General features: G+C 44.1%; 1 pseudogene; it reads left to right on the top strand.

Moving 5' to 3' along the window:
• Window positions 1-1,545: 1,545 nt before the first annotated feature.
• On the top strand, window positions 1,546-5,311 carry LOC139038662 (translationally-controlled tumor protein pseudogene; annotated as a pseudogene).
• Window positions 5,312-12,879: the final 7,568 nt, after the last annotated feature.

The following is a 12,879-nucleotide window of genomic DNA, read 5'->3' as shown; positions in this document are numbered from 1 at the left end:
CACCAACCATCTTTGGAGAAGCCTTGGCCTCGGACCTGGAACCTTTCCAGCCTGAAAGGTATGGATGTTGGCTCCTGCAATATGTGGACGACCTGTTGCTTGCCTCTGAGACCTGGGAAGAATGCTGGGAAGGGACCCAAGCGCTCCTCCAATTGCTGGCAGAGGCAGGATACCGAGTGTCGAGGAAAAAGGCACAACTCTGCAAGGAGGAGGTAAGGTATTTGGGGTTTGTCTTAAGGGAAGGCAAAGGTTACTAGACCAATCTAGAAAGGAAGTAATTCAGAGGCTCCCCATGCCTAAGACTCGGCGGCAAGTCAGGGAGTTCCCAGGGGCCACTGGATTCTGCAGGATTTGGATTCTAAGTTATTCTCAAATAGCCCAGCCCCTATTTGAGCTCCTGACAGGGCCTGAAGAAAATTTAGTAAGTTGGTCTGAGAAACAGCAGGAAGCCTTTGAGGAGCTAAGACTAGCAATCACCTCCGCCCCTGCCTTGGATTGCCAGACCTCACCAAACCATTCACCTTATATGTGACCGAGAAAGATAAAACAGCCATGGGGGTTTTTGACTCAGACCTTGGGAATGTGGGACAGGCCAGTAGCTTACCTTTCAAAGCGACTTGATAATGTTGCCACCGGGTGGCCTAGCTGTCTGCGGGCAGTGGCCGCGGCCGCCCTACTGGTACGTGAAGCCACAAAGCTGACTTTTGGCCAGGACCTGATCGTAAAAGTCCCACATGAAGTCAACACCCTCCTTCTAGGAGACCGCCACAAATGGCTGTCAACTTCCCGGATTATTCAATACCAGGGACTGCTATGTGAAAACCCCAAACTCCGTATCGAGCCTTGCCAGGGTTTAAACCTAGCAACGCTTCTCCCAATGGGAGAAGGCGGGCCTACCCACGATTGCAAGGAAGTCTTAGAGGAGGTCTCTGCTAGCCGTCCAGACCTCCGAGACAGGCCAATTTCAAATCCTGACTGGATTTGATGGCACCAGCCTGATGAAGCTAGGACAGCGACTGTCAGGCTATGCTGTAGTTACAGAGAGGACTGTTATAGAGGCCGGCCCCTTACCACAGCACTGGGCAGCCCAACGGGCAGAGTTATGGGCCTTAGTCCGGGCACTGCAGCTGTCAAACAGTAAGAGTGAATGTCTACACCGACTCCCCGTATGCTTTTGCTACACTCCATGTACATGGGGCGCTATACCGGGAGAGAGGCCTTCTAACAGCCAATGGAAAGGACATTGAGAATAAGGAGGAGATCCTGACTCTGCTAGACACTGTCTGGAGCCCCACGGAGGTAGCAGTCACGCACTGCTGTGGGCACCAGAAGGAAGATACCCCACAGGCTCGAGGAAATAGGCTGGCTGACGAGACCACCAGATGAGCAGCTGAGGACAGAAAGGAATCCGGGGGAATCCCCATGAGAACATTTGTCCTAGCTGAGCTACCTGAGCTGGCCCTAGACTCCCTGACATACACTGAGGCTCAAAACCAACTAGCTCTTTCCGCCCGCTCCCCCTCCCCCCAGCGCCGCTCTGAGCTCCGGGCTCCTGCTAAGCCAGCGCCTCCCTCCAGTCGCCATCATGATCGTCGACTGGGACCTCATTAGCCATGATGAGATGTTCTCCGACATCTACAAGATCCAGGAGGTCGCGGACGGGCTGTGTCTGGAGGTGGAGGGGAAGATGGTCAGTAGGACGTCGATGACTCGCTCATTGGTGGAAATGCCTCCACTGAAGGCCCCGAGGGCGAAGGTACTGAAAGCGCAGTAATCACTGGTGTCGATATTGTCATGAACCATCACTTGCAGGAAACCAGCTTCACAAAAGAAGCCTACAAGAAAGACATCAAAGATTACATGAAGTCAATCAAAGGGAAACTTGAAGAACAGAGACCAGAAAGAGTAAAACCTTTTATGACAGGGGCTGCAGAACAAATCAAGCACATCCTTGCTAATTTCAAAAACTATCAGTTCTTTACTGATGAAAACATGAATCCAGATGGCATGGTTGCTTTGCTGGACTACCGTGAGGATGGTGTAACCCCATATATGATTTTCTTTAAGGATGGTTTAGAGATGGAAAAATGTTAACGAAGTTGGCAGTTACTTTGGATCAATCACCTGTCATCATAAATGGCTGGCCACTGCGTTTCATCCACACAACGCCAGGACTTACAGATGGGACTGATGTCATCTCGAGCTCTCCATTTGTTTTGAATGTTGATTTATTTGGAGCGGAGGCATTGTTTTTGAGAAAACGTGTCATGTAGGTTGTCTAAAAATGCATTTAAACTCATTGGAAAAAAAAAAAACCAACTAGCTGAAGCGGAGGGAGCCACCAAAACAGAGAAAGGATGGTGGGAACTGCCAGGTGGTAAGCTACTAGTGCCTGAAAGGATGGCCCCTTATCTGGTGAGCCAAGCTCATCGTAAGACTCACCTAGGACATGACAAACAGGAGGAATTGATCCGAAGGTATTTTCTGGTTCCTCGCCTCTCCTCTCTATGTAGAACGGAATCCCAAAATTGCAACGCCTGCTCTCAGATTAACGCCGCTCCAGGGTGCAGACCAAAACCCCCAGGCATCCAATTAAAAGGTACCCTTCCCTTTTGAACATCTGGAAATGGACTTTGCTGAGATGAAACCATATCGCTATTTTCCTTACCTGTTGGTCTTGGTATATACATTCTCGGGATGGGTGGAGGACTTCCCCACCCGAACTGAAAGAGCATCAGAAGTGGCTCGGAGCCTGCTTAGGGAGATAGTTCCTCGATTTGGATTCCCCACCAGCATAGGATCAGATAACGGCCCAGCCTTCATATCGGATCTGATACAACAAGTAAGTAAAGCCATGAATATAAAATGGAAGTTACACACTGCCTACCGGCCTCAGAGCTCCGGAATGGTAGAACAAACTAACCAGACACTAAAGGAGACACTTTCTAAATGGATTATAGAGACTGACTGCTCCTGGGTGGATTTACTTCCCATGGCCTTGCTCAAACTCAGGATGACCCCACGGTCCCACAGCTACTCTCCCTACGAAATTGTATATGGGAGGCTTCTTGCTATAAGAAGACAGGTAACAACTGATATACTTCAGGTAAGAGGAGATAGGATATCACAGCAGATGGAACAACTAGGTAAGGTAATTAATCAAGTAACTAAGTTTGTGCAAGAAAGAATACCGTTCCCTTTGGGGGAGCAAATGTATGAGGTTATACCAGGGGACCAGGTATGGGTGAAAGACTGGAAACGTGACTCACTAGCCCCCTGATGGAAAGGTCCTTATACTGTTGTTTTAACCACCCCTACCGCAGTTAAAGTTGCAGACATTGCCCCTTGGACCCATCACACCAGAGCGAAGAAGGCATACCACGCTGACCCAGAAGATGCTGACTGAACCATCCAGAAGGACCCCACCGACCCACAGGAAACCACGATCATTCTGAAGAGGAAGAAGAAAACGAGGTCCCAGACGAGCCCTCCATAGGACGGAGCTGGGTAAACGACTCCTGCTACTCGGCCTCACCAACACAATTCTGAACCTGACCACTGTTCCTGCACAGGACAACGTCTTCATCTCATGGGCACATTTTTACATGAACTTCCACAACTTCTCCAATTGTTGGGTATGTGGGGCTATGCCCCTGTCAGTAATGGCGGACTCCCCTGGTGGGTATCGCCACTTCGTTATGGAGACTTTATACCACTGTGCTCCTTCTTGGAACAACAGAAAGGAACTTTCCTTTCTCTCACCAATCATAACCTTTCTTTGCTCCCCTGGTATAAGAAAAAGCCATCAATGGGCTGGGGACATAGGGTTACATTTAACATGAACACAAGTCTTATGGAGGTGACAAGGGCTTATACCTCATATATGAAAAATAAAATGGAGAAGGGATCCCTTACAAAAGGGGGACAGGCCTCCTGGTACCTTGAGCAATACTACCAGTCTGGGATGAATATTTCTGGATGACTCCTGAGAAAGGACAGTTGATTGATCCCACTACTATTTGCTGGGAACAAAAAGAAGACAAGTCGGATTTGGAGGCCGCCCCCTAGACCCAAAAGAATTAAAATATATGGGTTATTTGTCCCCTGAACAACGTAAACAAATCTTGGAAGTTACCTATCACCCCAATCAGTCTGCTCAGTGGCCTGGTTCCGACTGGAAATATAATCCCGGAATCCATTGGGTAGCCCCCAATGGGACCCAGTGGCTCTGTGGGCTTAATTTATGGCCATGGTTACCAGTTGGCTGGGTAGGGCGTTGCACACTAGGATTTGCTTTTGCCCATGGCGGTATTAAGCCTAGCCTACACCAACCTCCAGTAAACCTGCCCTATCTGCATGCAAGATGGACACGATCTGTGTTCCAATGGTATGACTATCTTGCTGCCTTGTTTGTACCCTCTATAGGGACAATGGATATCATGGTTAAGGTAGAGGCCTTAATTAATTTCACTATACAGGCCCTCTTAGACAGTACAAAAGCCATTCAAGCCTTGAACGAAGAACAAATTCAGATGAGGAAGGCAGTAATTCAAAATAGGATGGCATTAGACATACAGTAGCCCAAGGGGGGACCTGCATCATAATTAAAGTCAAATGTTGTGTATACATCCCTGACGCGTCTGGAAATGTATCTACTGCCTTGGAGGATATGCAAAATCGAGTGGAAGCCATGTCTAATGAAAATATTCCCTTTTGGACTTCGGTCCTGTCCTGGGTAAAGGGAGATGGTGGAAACCATTGTAACTGTTGCTATGGTAATCTTAATCATACTGCTTCGTGGGCCCTGCTTCCCACAATGCCTTGTGAATTTTGTGACCCAGAGGTTGATAACGTTCTCTCATGTGGGTGGCCGGAGGGCCAAGGTACAATATATCTCAATGAATGATGCTTGTTACAGAAACTAAGAGCATCAAGAGCAGGGAATGAAGAAGGAATTCATAGGGCCTGGACTCCATCTGAGGCCTGTTCATGCTGATCATGCTTGGCCACCTCTCCAATGGACTCTGAACTCTGCACTTAGTGCCCATGGACACTACAACAGAAGGATAAGAATCCCCCCTACGGAAAGGGGAACCTTGAAGATCTATCTAGGTTACTCATGGCCTAAGAGGAAACATACCCTAATCACCCCTGCCTCCAGACAGGTCATACATTTTTTCCATATCTATCAGAATGTAACCACAGGCTTATCAATTTTTAATGGGTTGGAATGTAACTGCAGGCTTATTGATTATTAACTGTTTAGAATGTAACCACGGGTTTATTGATTATTAACTGTTTGAACACATAACACATGAATGATGGGGTTATTGTGGTTGTATTTACCCTTCCTTTGTTTATGTAAGTCTCAAGGAATTTGGGGTGGTAGGTTCGGACACGTACACATGGGGTATAAAAGATTTTCACAAATGCTGGTCGGGGTCCTCGGCTAAGAGGAGACTCTGCCTTGGGCCCGCTGGTGTAAAAAACTGCACTCCACGATCTGCATTGTCCTTCTGAGTGAGTTTGTTTCCCGGAATGTGTGGCTATAACAGCATGACTTCCAGTAGCCGAGACACACAACCACCAAAATCTCCAACAAGAAGTTAAAGCTTAAACAAGAAGTGTACATATATATAGCAGACTATTTCTCACTTATTAAAAATCACCACTGAAATTAGGGAATTAGGACACTGGGAGCCACAGGCATAGACCTTGAAGGATCATACACTAATGGGAATCAGGCAGAGGTACATTCCAGGAAAAATAAAAAGACAAATTTGCAAGTCAACAAATTTACAACCCAAAAAGAGACTCTGAGGATTCAAAATCAAACATAGGGTTCCAGAAAAAAAAAAATAACTGAAGGGTTGTGAATGAAATCAGAGGTCTGTACCTACACAGACAGCAAAGGTATATCTGCAGTAGGTAATCCACAAGGATGATCCTCTTCCTTCCTTCCACCTATACACAGAAATATGTATTTTGAACCTATATACAGAAATCCCTTTCTTGAAGAGATATTACACAAAAGTTAACTATCTTCCTTCTTTGTATCCACAGAAAAGTGTATCTGAGATAGAGATAATTTCAAAGGCCCCTATGCTCAGCACTCTGCTCATTATTCTATGGCAAAAACCCAAACAACCATAGACATACCCCATAGAAATGTGATACCTGAATCCCATGATGTATACTGACAACGGTCACAACATTGCAAATCGACAATGCTGTGCTGTAGCATCGACAAGATGTTAAAGAAAGGTAAGTAAATCAGTGCCTTTTCTATGATCTCCACATGGGATGCTATCCCATCCCTGGAGGCTGAGGAGGCTTGGGTCCCACTTTGGCTCTGGGGGTGGTTGACACAGCCTGGCACAGTGCCCTGTATTGAACCCTATTGAAATGTCTACTGTCTTCTACATTCTGGCTGGGGTCAGGGTTGTGTGTGGCATCAAGGCCTCAAGTACTTGCAGGCAAGCCTCAGCAAGCCTAGTCCTTGCATGATGCTGGGGTTCCAGCTTAAGGCTCATTCCTGACAGTGCAGCCTCCTAGCAGCCAAGCACCCTCACCAGTGTGCTGTGGACCCTGAAGGGATGAGCCTGGACCAGGTGTCTGTGTGATGCTTTAGAGGGAAAAAGTCCTGACACTCAAGCCCTTTCCTGTTTGCTCAGGCACATTCCACTTTATTTCACTGCCCAGGAAACCAACTTTCCCTAAGGCTCCGGTTACTCAGGAACCAAATGGAGGCCTGAATAGTGCTGTCTTCTTGTAGATGATTTCAGTAACTACTATTTTATCTCCAGAGTTCACTGGCACCTCAGTTCACAAGGATGCTGCTGCTGCTGCTAAGTCACTTCATTCATGTCTGACTCTGTGCGACCCCATAGACGGCAGCCCACCAAGCTCCCCGGTCCCTGGGATTCTCCAGGCAGGAACACTGGAGTGGGTTGCCATTTCCTTCTCCAATGCATGAAAGTGAAAAGTGAAAGTGAAGTCGCTCAGTTGTGTCTGACTCTTAGCAACCCCATGGACTGCAGCCTACCAGGCTCCTCCGTCCATGGGATTTTCCAGGCAAGAGTACTGGAGTGGGGTGCCATTACCTTCTCCATCACAAGGACTGGGGTTATGTTAATACCAGATGCCCTGAGAAAATGTCCTGGGGCAGTACTGGAAAAATAATTTCCAAACACACCCAACTTTCAGGAACCCAATTGTCAGAGGCAAATTGTCCTGACACCTGTTAAGAAAAAAAAAAAATCAAACCTCCACAGCAGGACAAGGTGCTAAGGATCCTTAATTGCTGAAGGAATGTCAGTCAAAACGACAATGGTAAATCAAATGTCACAATCACGATCACCACAAATCTACAAGCAATAAATTCGGGAGAGAGCCTGGAGGAAAAGGAATGCCCCTAAGGTGTCTGTGGATAAGTACGATGGCAACAGCCTGGAAAATGGACAGTCTCAAACGCCAAGAACTCTCCAAAGAGGTTAAGTATAGGATCTGACATTCCCATACCTGGGCCTAGATCCTGAGAGGACCACTGATCAAAAGCCACATGCAACCTAAGGAACACTGCAGTACTACTTCCAGTAACCAAGACAGACAACCATCAAAGTCTCCAACGAGAGGTTAAAGCTTAAACATGATGTATATCTGGTAGACTATTTCTCATTTATCAAAAACAGACACTGAAATTAGGGAATTAGGACACTGGGAGCCACAAGGATGGATCTGGAAGGACCATACACAAAGAGAAGTCAGGCAGGCAGAAGAAAACTATGGTATATGAGGTATGTTCCAAGAAAAACAAATATAAACATACAAGGCAACATACTTACAATTCAAAAAGAGACTCATAATCCAAAGTCAAGCACAGTGTTCTAGAAAAAAACAAGTGAAGGGCCTTGAATGAATTAGAAGTTCCGTACCTACACAGAAAAGAAATGTGTGTCTGTAACAGATAATCCATGAGGATTATCCTCATCCTTCCTTCATTCTACATATACACAGAAATCTTTCTCTAAGAGATATACCTCAAAAATTAACTATCTTCCTTCTTTGTATACACAAAAAAGTGTATCTGGGATACATAATCCACGAGGACCTGATGCTCAGCACTCTGCTTGACATTCCACGGCAAAAATCAAAAAAGAATAGAGATACCACATGTTGATTAAATACCTAATCGGGAGCTGTATACTGACAAAAATCACAACACTTCAAATTGACTATACTGCAAGGTAGCATCGGAAAATGTTAAAGAGAAAGAATAGCAGTTCCTACTCTATGACTCCCCAGCCTCCCTGACTTGGGATGGTATCCCATGCCTGGAGGCTGAGCAGGCTGGGTCCCACTGCTGAATCAGGGTGGGGTGGACACAGCCTGGCCGGGAACCCTTCACTGAACCCTTCTGAAAGGTCTACTCTGTCTGGTGTGCTCTGTCTGGCTCGGACAAGAGTCCACGTGGCATCTAGGCCCCGAGAAATTTCAAGGCAAAATTCAGCTAGCCTCAACTCCGCTGGTGCTGGGATCCCAGCCCAAGCTTCCTTCCTGAGAGTGCAGCCTCCTAGCACCCAAGCACCCTCAGCAGTGTACTGTGGACCCTGCAGGGATTAGTCTGGACACAGTTTGTGTGATGCTTTAGGGGGAAAAAGCAGTGAGACTCAAGCCCTCTCCTGTTTGCTCAGGCACTTTCCACTCCATCTCACAGCCCAGGAAGCAAACTTGCCCTAAGGCTCTGGTTGCCCCCAGGAACCAAGGTGGGTCTGAAAAAGCGCTGCCCCCTTGTGGACATTTCCTGGAACTACAACTTGATCACCCTTGCTCACAGGCACCTCAATTCCCAAGGCCTGGGGTTCTGTGAATGACAGTCACCCTCAGGAAATGTCCTGCAGCGGCACCAGAGAAATAAATTCCAAACACAGCCGACTTTCAGGAAGCTGAACCAAAGCTAAATTGTCCTCACACCCTTTAAGGGAAAAAAAAAATGAAAAAGACAATACAAACCCAAACCTCCCCCACCATACAAGATGCTCAGCATTCCTAATTGATGCAGAAATGTCAATCGAAAAGACGATGGGAAATTAAATCCTACCACTCCCAATGGCCAACAATTAATATGGGATGAAGTCTGGGGGACAAAGAATCGCCCTAAGCTCTCAGTGGGAATATACATCAGCAGCAGCCAGTATCATGGCCAGTCTCCGAATGCCTGAAAAAAAAAAAATCAATCAAGTTCTACTAAGCTGAGGATCCGACATGTTCCCCCACTTTGGCCTATATCCTGAGAAAACCATCGATCAAAAGGCACAAGCACCCCAACAAACCTCCAGCACGACTTCCAGTATTCAAGACAAACAACCACAAAATCTCTAACCAGACGTTAAAGCTTAAACAAAAAGTGTACATATATACAGCAGACTATTTCTCACTCATTAAAAATCACCTGAAATTGGGGAATTAGGACACTGGGAGCCACAGGGATGGACCTTGTCGGATCATACACTAAGGGGAGTCAGTCAGGCAGAGGAAGGCCATAGTATGTGAGGTACATTCCAGGCAAAACAAATACAAACATACGAGGCAACATACTTACAATCCAAAAAGAGACTCTGAGAATCCAAAGTCATAGTGTTCAAGAAAAAATCAGGAGGTAAAGGGCCTTGAATGAATTAGGAGTTCTGTACCTACACAGACAAGAAATGTTGTCTGTAATAGATAATCCATGAGGATTATCCTCATCCTTCCTTCATTCTTCATGTACACAGGAATCTGTATCTCCAACCTATACACAGAAATCTCTAAGAGACATACGTCAAAAATTAAGTGTCTTTCTTCTTTGTATACACAAAAAAAGTGTATCTGGGATACATAATCCACGAGGATCTGGTGCTCAGCATTCTGCTTGACATTCTGTGGCAAAAATAAAAAAAGAATAGAGATAGCGCATGATAGTTAAATACCTGACCAGTGAGCTGTATACTCGCAACACTTCAAATTGACTATACTGCAAGGTAGTGTCCAGAAAATGTTAAAGAAAAGGAAAGAACTGCAGTTTCTATTCTATAATCCCCAATCGCCCTGACTTGGGATGGTATCCCATCCCTGGAGGCTGAGCAGGCTTCTGTCCGACTCCTGGACTGGAGTGTGGCAGAGCCTGGAATGTGGAATAACAGTTGCCCTGAAGAAATGTTCATGGACAGATAACTGGAGAAAAATTTTCTTGAAACACAGCTCACTTTCAGGAAACCAACTGCCAAAGGTAAATTGTGATCATACCCTTAAAGGCAAAAAAAACCACAAAACAAAACAAATGCAAATCTCCACCACAGGACATGATGCTAATATTCCTTAAATGCTGGAGGAATGTCAATCAAAATGATAACGGAAAATCAAATTTCACCACTGACAATGGCCATCATCACAAGTCTACAAAAAATAAATGCGGGAGAGAGCCTGGAGGAAAAAGAATCATCATAAGCTGTTGGTGGGACGATACAATGGCATCAGTAAGTATAATGCACAGTCTTTGAATGACTGAAAAAAAACTATCAAGGGGACTAAACCTAGGATTTGAGAAAAGCCTATATCCTGAGAAAACCATGTGGTTATGTTAAACACTGCACTTCAATTTTAAAACATATACTTGAGGTATAGCTACAAACACAATAGAAAATCAAGAAGAAAAAACTAGCAAAATGAAAATGGGCTATTTCTTACAACAGAAGATCTGATTGAGAAGGTTCCTTGCATGAGATTATTTAAAAACACAGAAACTAGATTTACTGCTTTAATCTATATTTCAAAAAGAACTAATTAGTCAAATGAGGCCAATTAATCTACCAACAGGATAACAACAAGATAAATATGGACAAGAAAGCAGGTGAAGACATTTTACCAGACACATTTTATGACATTGTGATAATTAAAACCATTAAAAAATATTGAAAAATTTTGATGATTTTCTTTAAAGAATGAATCACAAGGAGTTTACTCTGAAGATGTAATTTCCATATTTTATATGTGCCAATATTTTCCTGCATGAAATATGGAAAATTTCATATTTCATGCAGGAAAATCTCTGCCCATAATTTCCTGTATGAAATATGGAAAATTCTGATTGAAATTATACTATTTTCAGGAAAATGAATCTACATATTCTCATACTAAGGCAAGGTTGCCAGAAACACACAGAAAACGGCCATAAGAAATCACATTTGTGTAGAATCTAAAATACGAGACAAATGAACCTACCTATGAAACAGAGATGGAGAAGGAAATGGCAACCTACTCCAGTACTCTTGCCTGGGAAATTCCATGGATGGAGGAACCTGGTGGGCTACAGTCCATGGGGTCGCAAAGAGTCAGACACGACTGAACGACTAACACACACACAACATGAAACAGAGACAAATCCAGGAGCTAGTGGTTGCCATGGGGATTGCCATGTAGGTGTTCCCAGACTGGGGTAGAGGTTAAGAGATAAAAACACTATCTGAAATGTAAGAAAAATATTAGGATATAGCATGCAGCAGAGAGAAATATAGCCATGATTTTGTAATATCTTTAAGTGGAGAATATTCCATTAAAATACTGAATCACTATGTTGTATCTCATACTTCAGTGGAAAAAGAAATAGTGGATTGATAACTACAAACACAAAAAATAATCAAGAATGAAGGTTAGCAAAATAAAAATGGGAAAATTTTAGGAATAGAAATTCCCATCAAGAAATTAATTTGGATGAGATTATTAAAAATGCCCATTGGTTCATCCACTAGAATGAACAACATGGAGGATCTTGGAAAACTGAAACACAGAAGTGCCTCAGGAAGCAGCAATCACATGCCTGGGCATAGAGTCAGGGAGAAGCAACATTTTCAAAGACAGGGGTACCCACGCCATCCCTGCCAGACCGGCTTCCATAGCAAGGACACTGCTGCAACCTAAATGTTCAAGGACACAGAAATGAATAAAGAAAATGGGATATATACATACAATGGTATATTAATCAGCCAGAAGGAAGAATGAAACAATGCCATGTTCAGGCACAGGGAAGAAAGTAGAGATGATCATAGCAAGTGAAGTAAGAGAGACAGGGAGTGACAAATATAAAACAGATGATCTCAACAAACATCCTCGTGGTGGTCCTCGGAAAAGAATTCAAAACAGGGCCAAGTTACAAGAAGCCAATCTTGAGAGTTAAGTTGAATTCACCCTTGAAAACAAATCACCTGAAAAGAGGTCAATATCACTAAATATTAAAAATGCAAGTTGAAACCCCAGGAAGGTATCACCTCACAGAAGGCAGAATGGCATTGTTAGAAACTCAGCAAACAATAAATGCTGATGAATATATGGAGAAAAGGGGATATTCCTCCCCTGATGCCAGAAATATAAACTGGTAACAGACAGTGTGAAGGATAGTGTGAGGGTTATTAAAATAAAAAAATGAGAATGAGGTTAGAATATTTCTCTTACACAACACACGAAGTTAACTTCAAATAATAGAGATCTAAAGTTCAGGAGAGATTCTCTGAGAGTCTTAAGGACAACATAAGCAGGACATGGTGGTGGAGTCTTAAGGACAACATAGGCAGGACACGTGATGATAAAAATTGCAACGTCAAAAAAAAAATTGCAACATCTTTTTCAATCCATCTCACAGAGCAATGAAAAAGAAACCAAAAATAGGAAAATGTGACCTACTTCAATTTAAAAGCTGGTGCCCAGCAAAAGCAATCCAGAATGGAAAGAAATATGTGCAAACCAAGATACCCACAAGGAATTCATCTCCAAAACCAATAAACAGCTCATAATTTTGTAATATTTAAATAGAGTTTAGGGCTTCCCAGGTAGTGTTAGTGGTAAAGA

The sequence above is a fragment of the Odocoileus virginianus genome, chromosome 16, assembly GCF_023699985.2.
Source record: "Odocoileus virginianus isolate 20LAN1187 ecotype Illinois chromosome 16, Ovbor_1.2, whole genome shotgun sequence".
NCBI classification, from domain to species: Eukaryota; Metazoa; Chordata; class Mammalia; order Artiodactyla; family Cervidae; genus Odocoileus; species Odocoileus virginianus.
The sequence above is the reverse complement of the archived record's forward strand: the minus strand, read 5'-3'. Positions and strand labels throughout refer to the sequence as shown.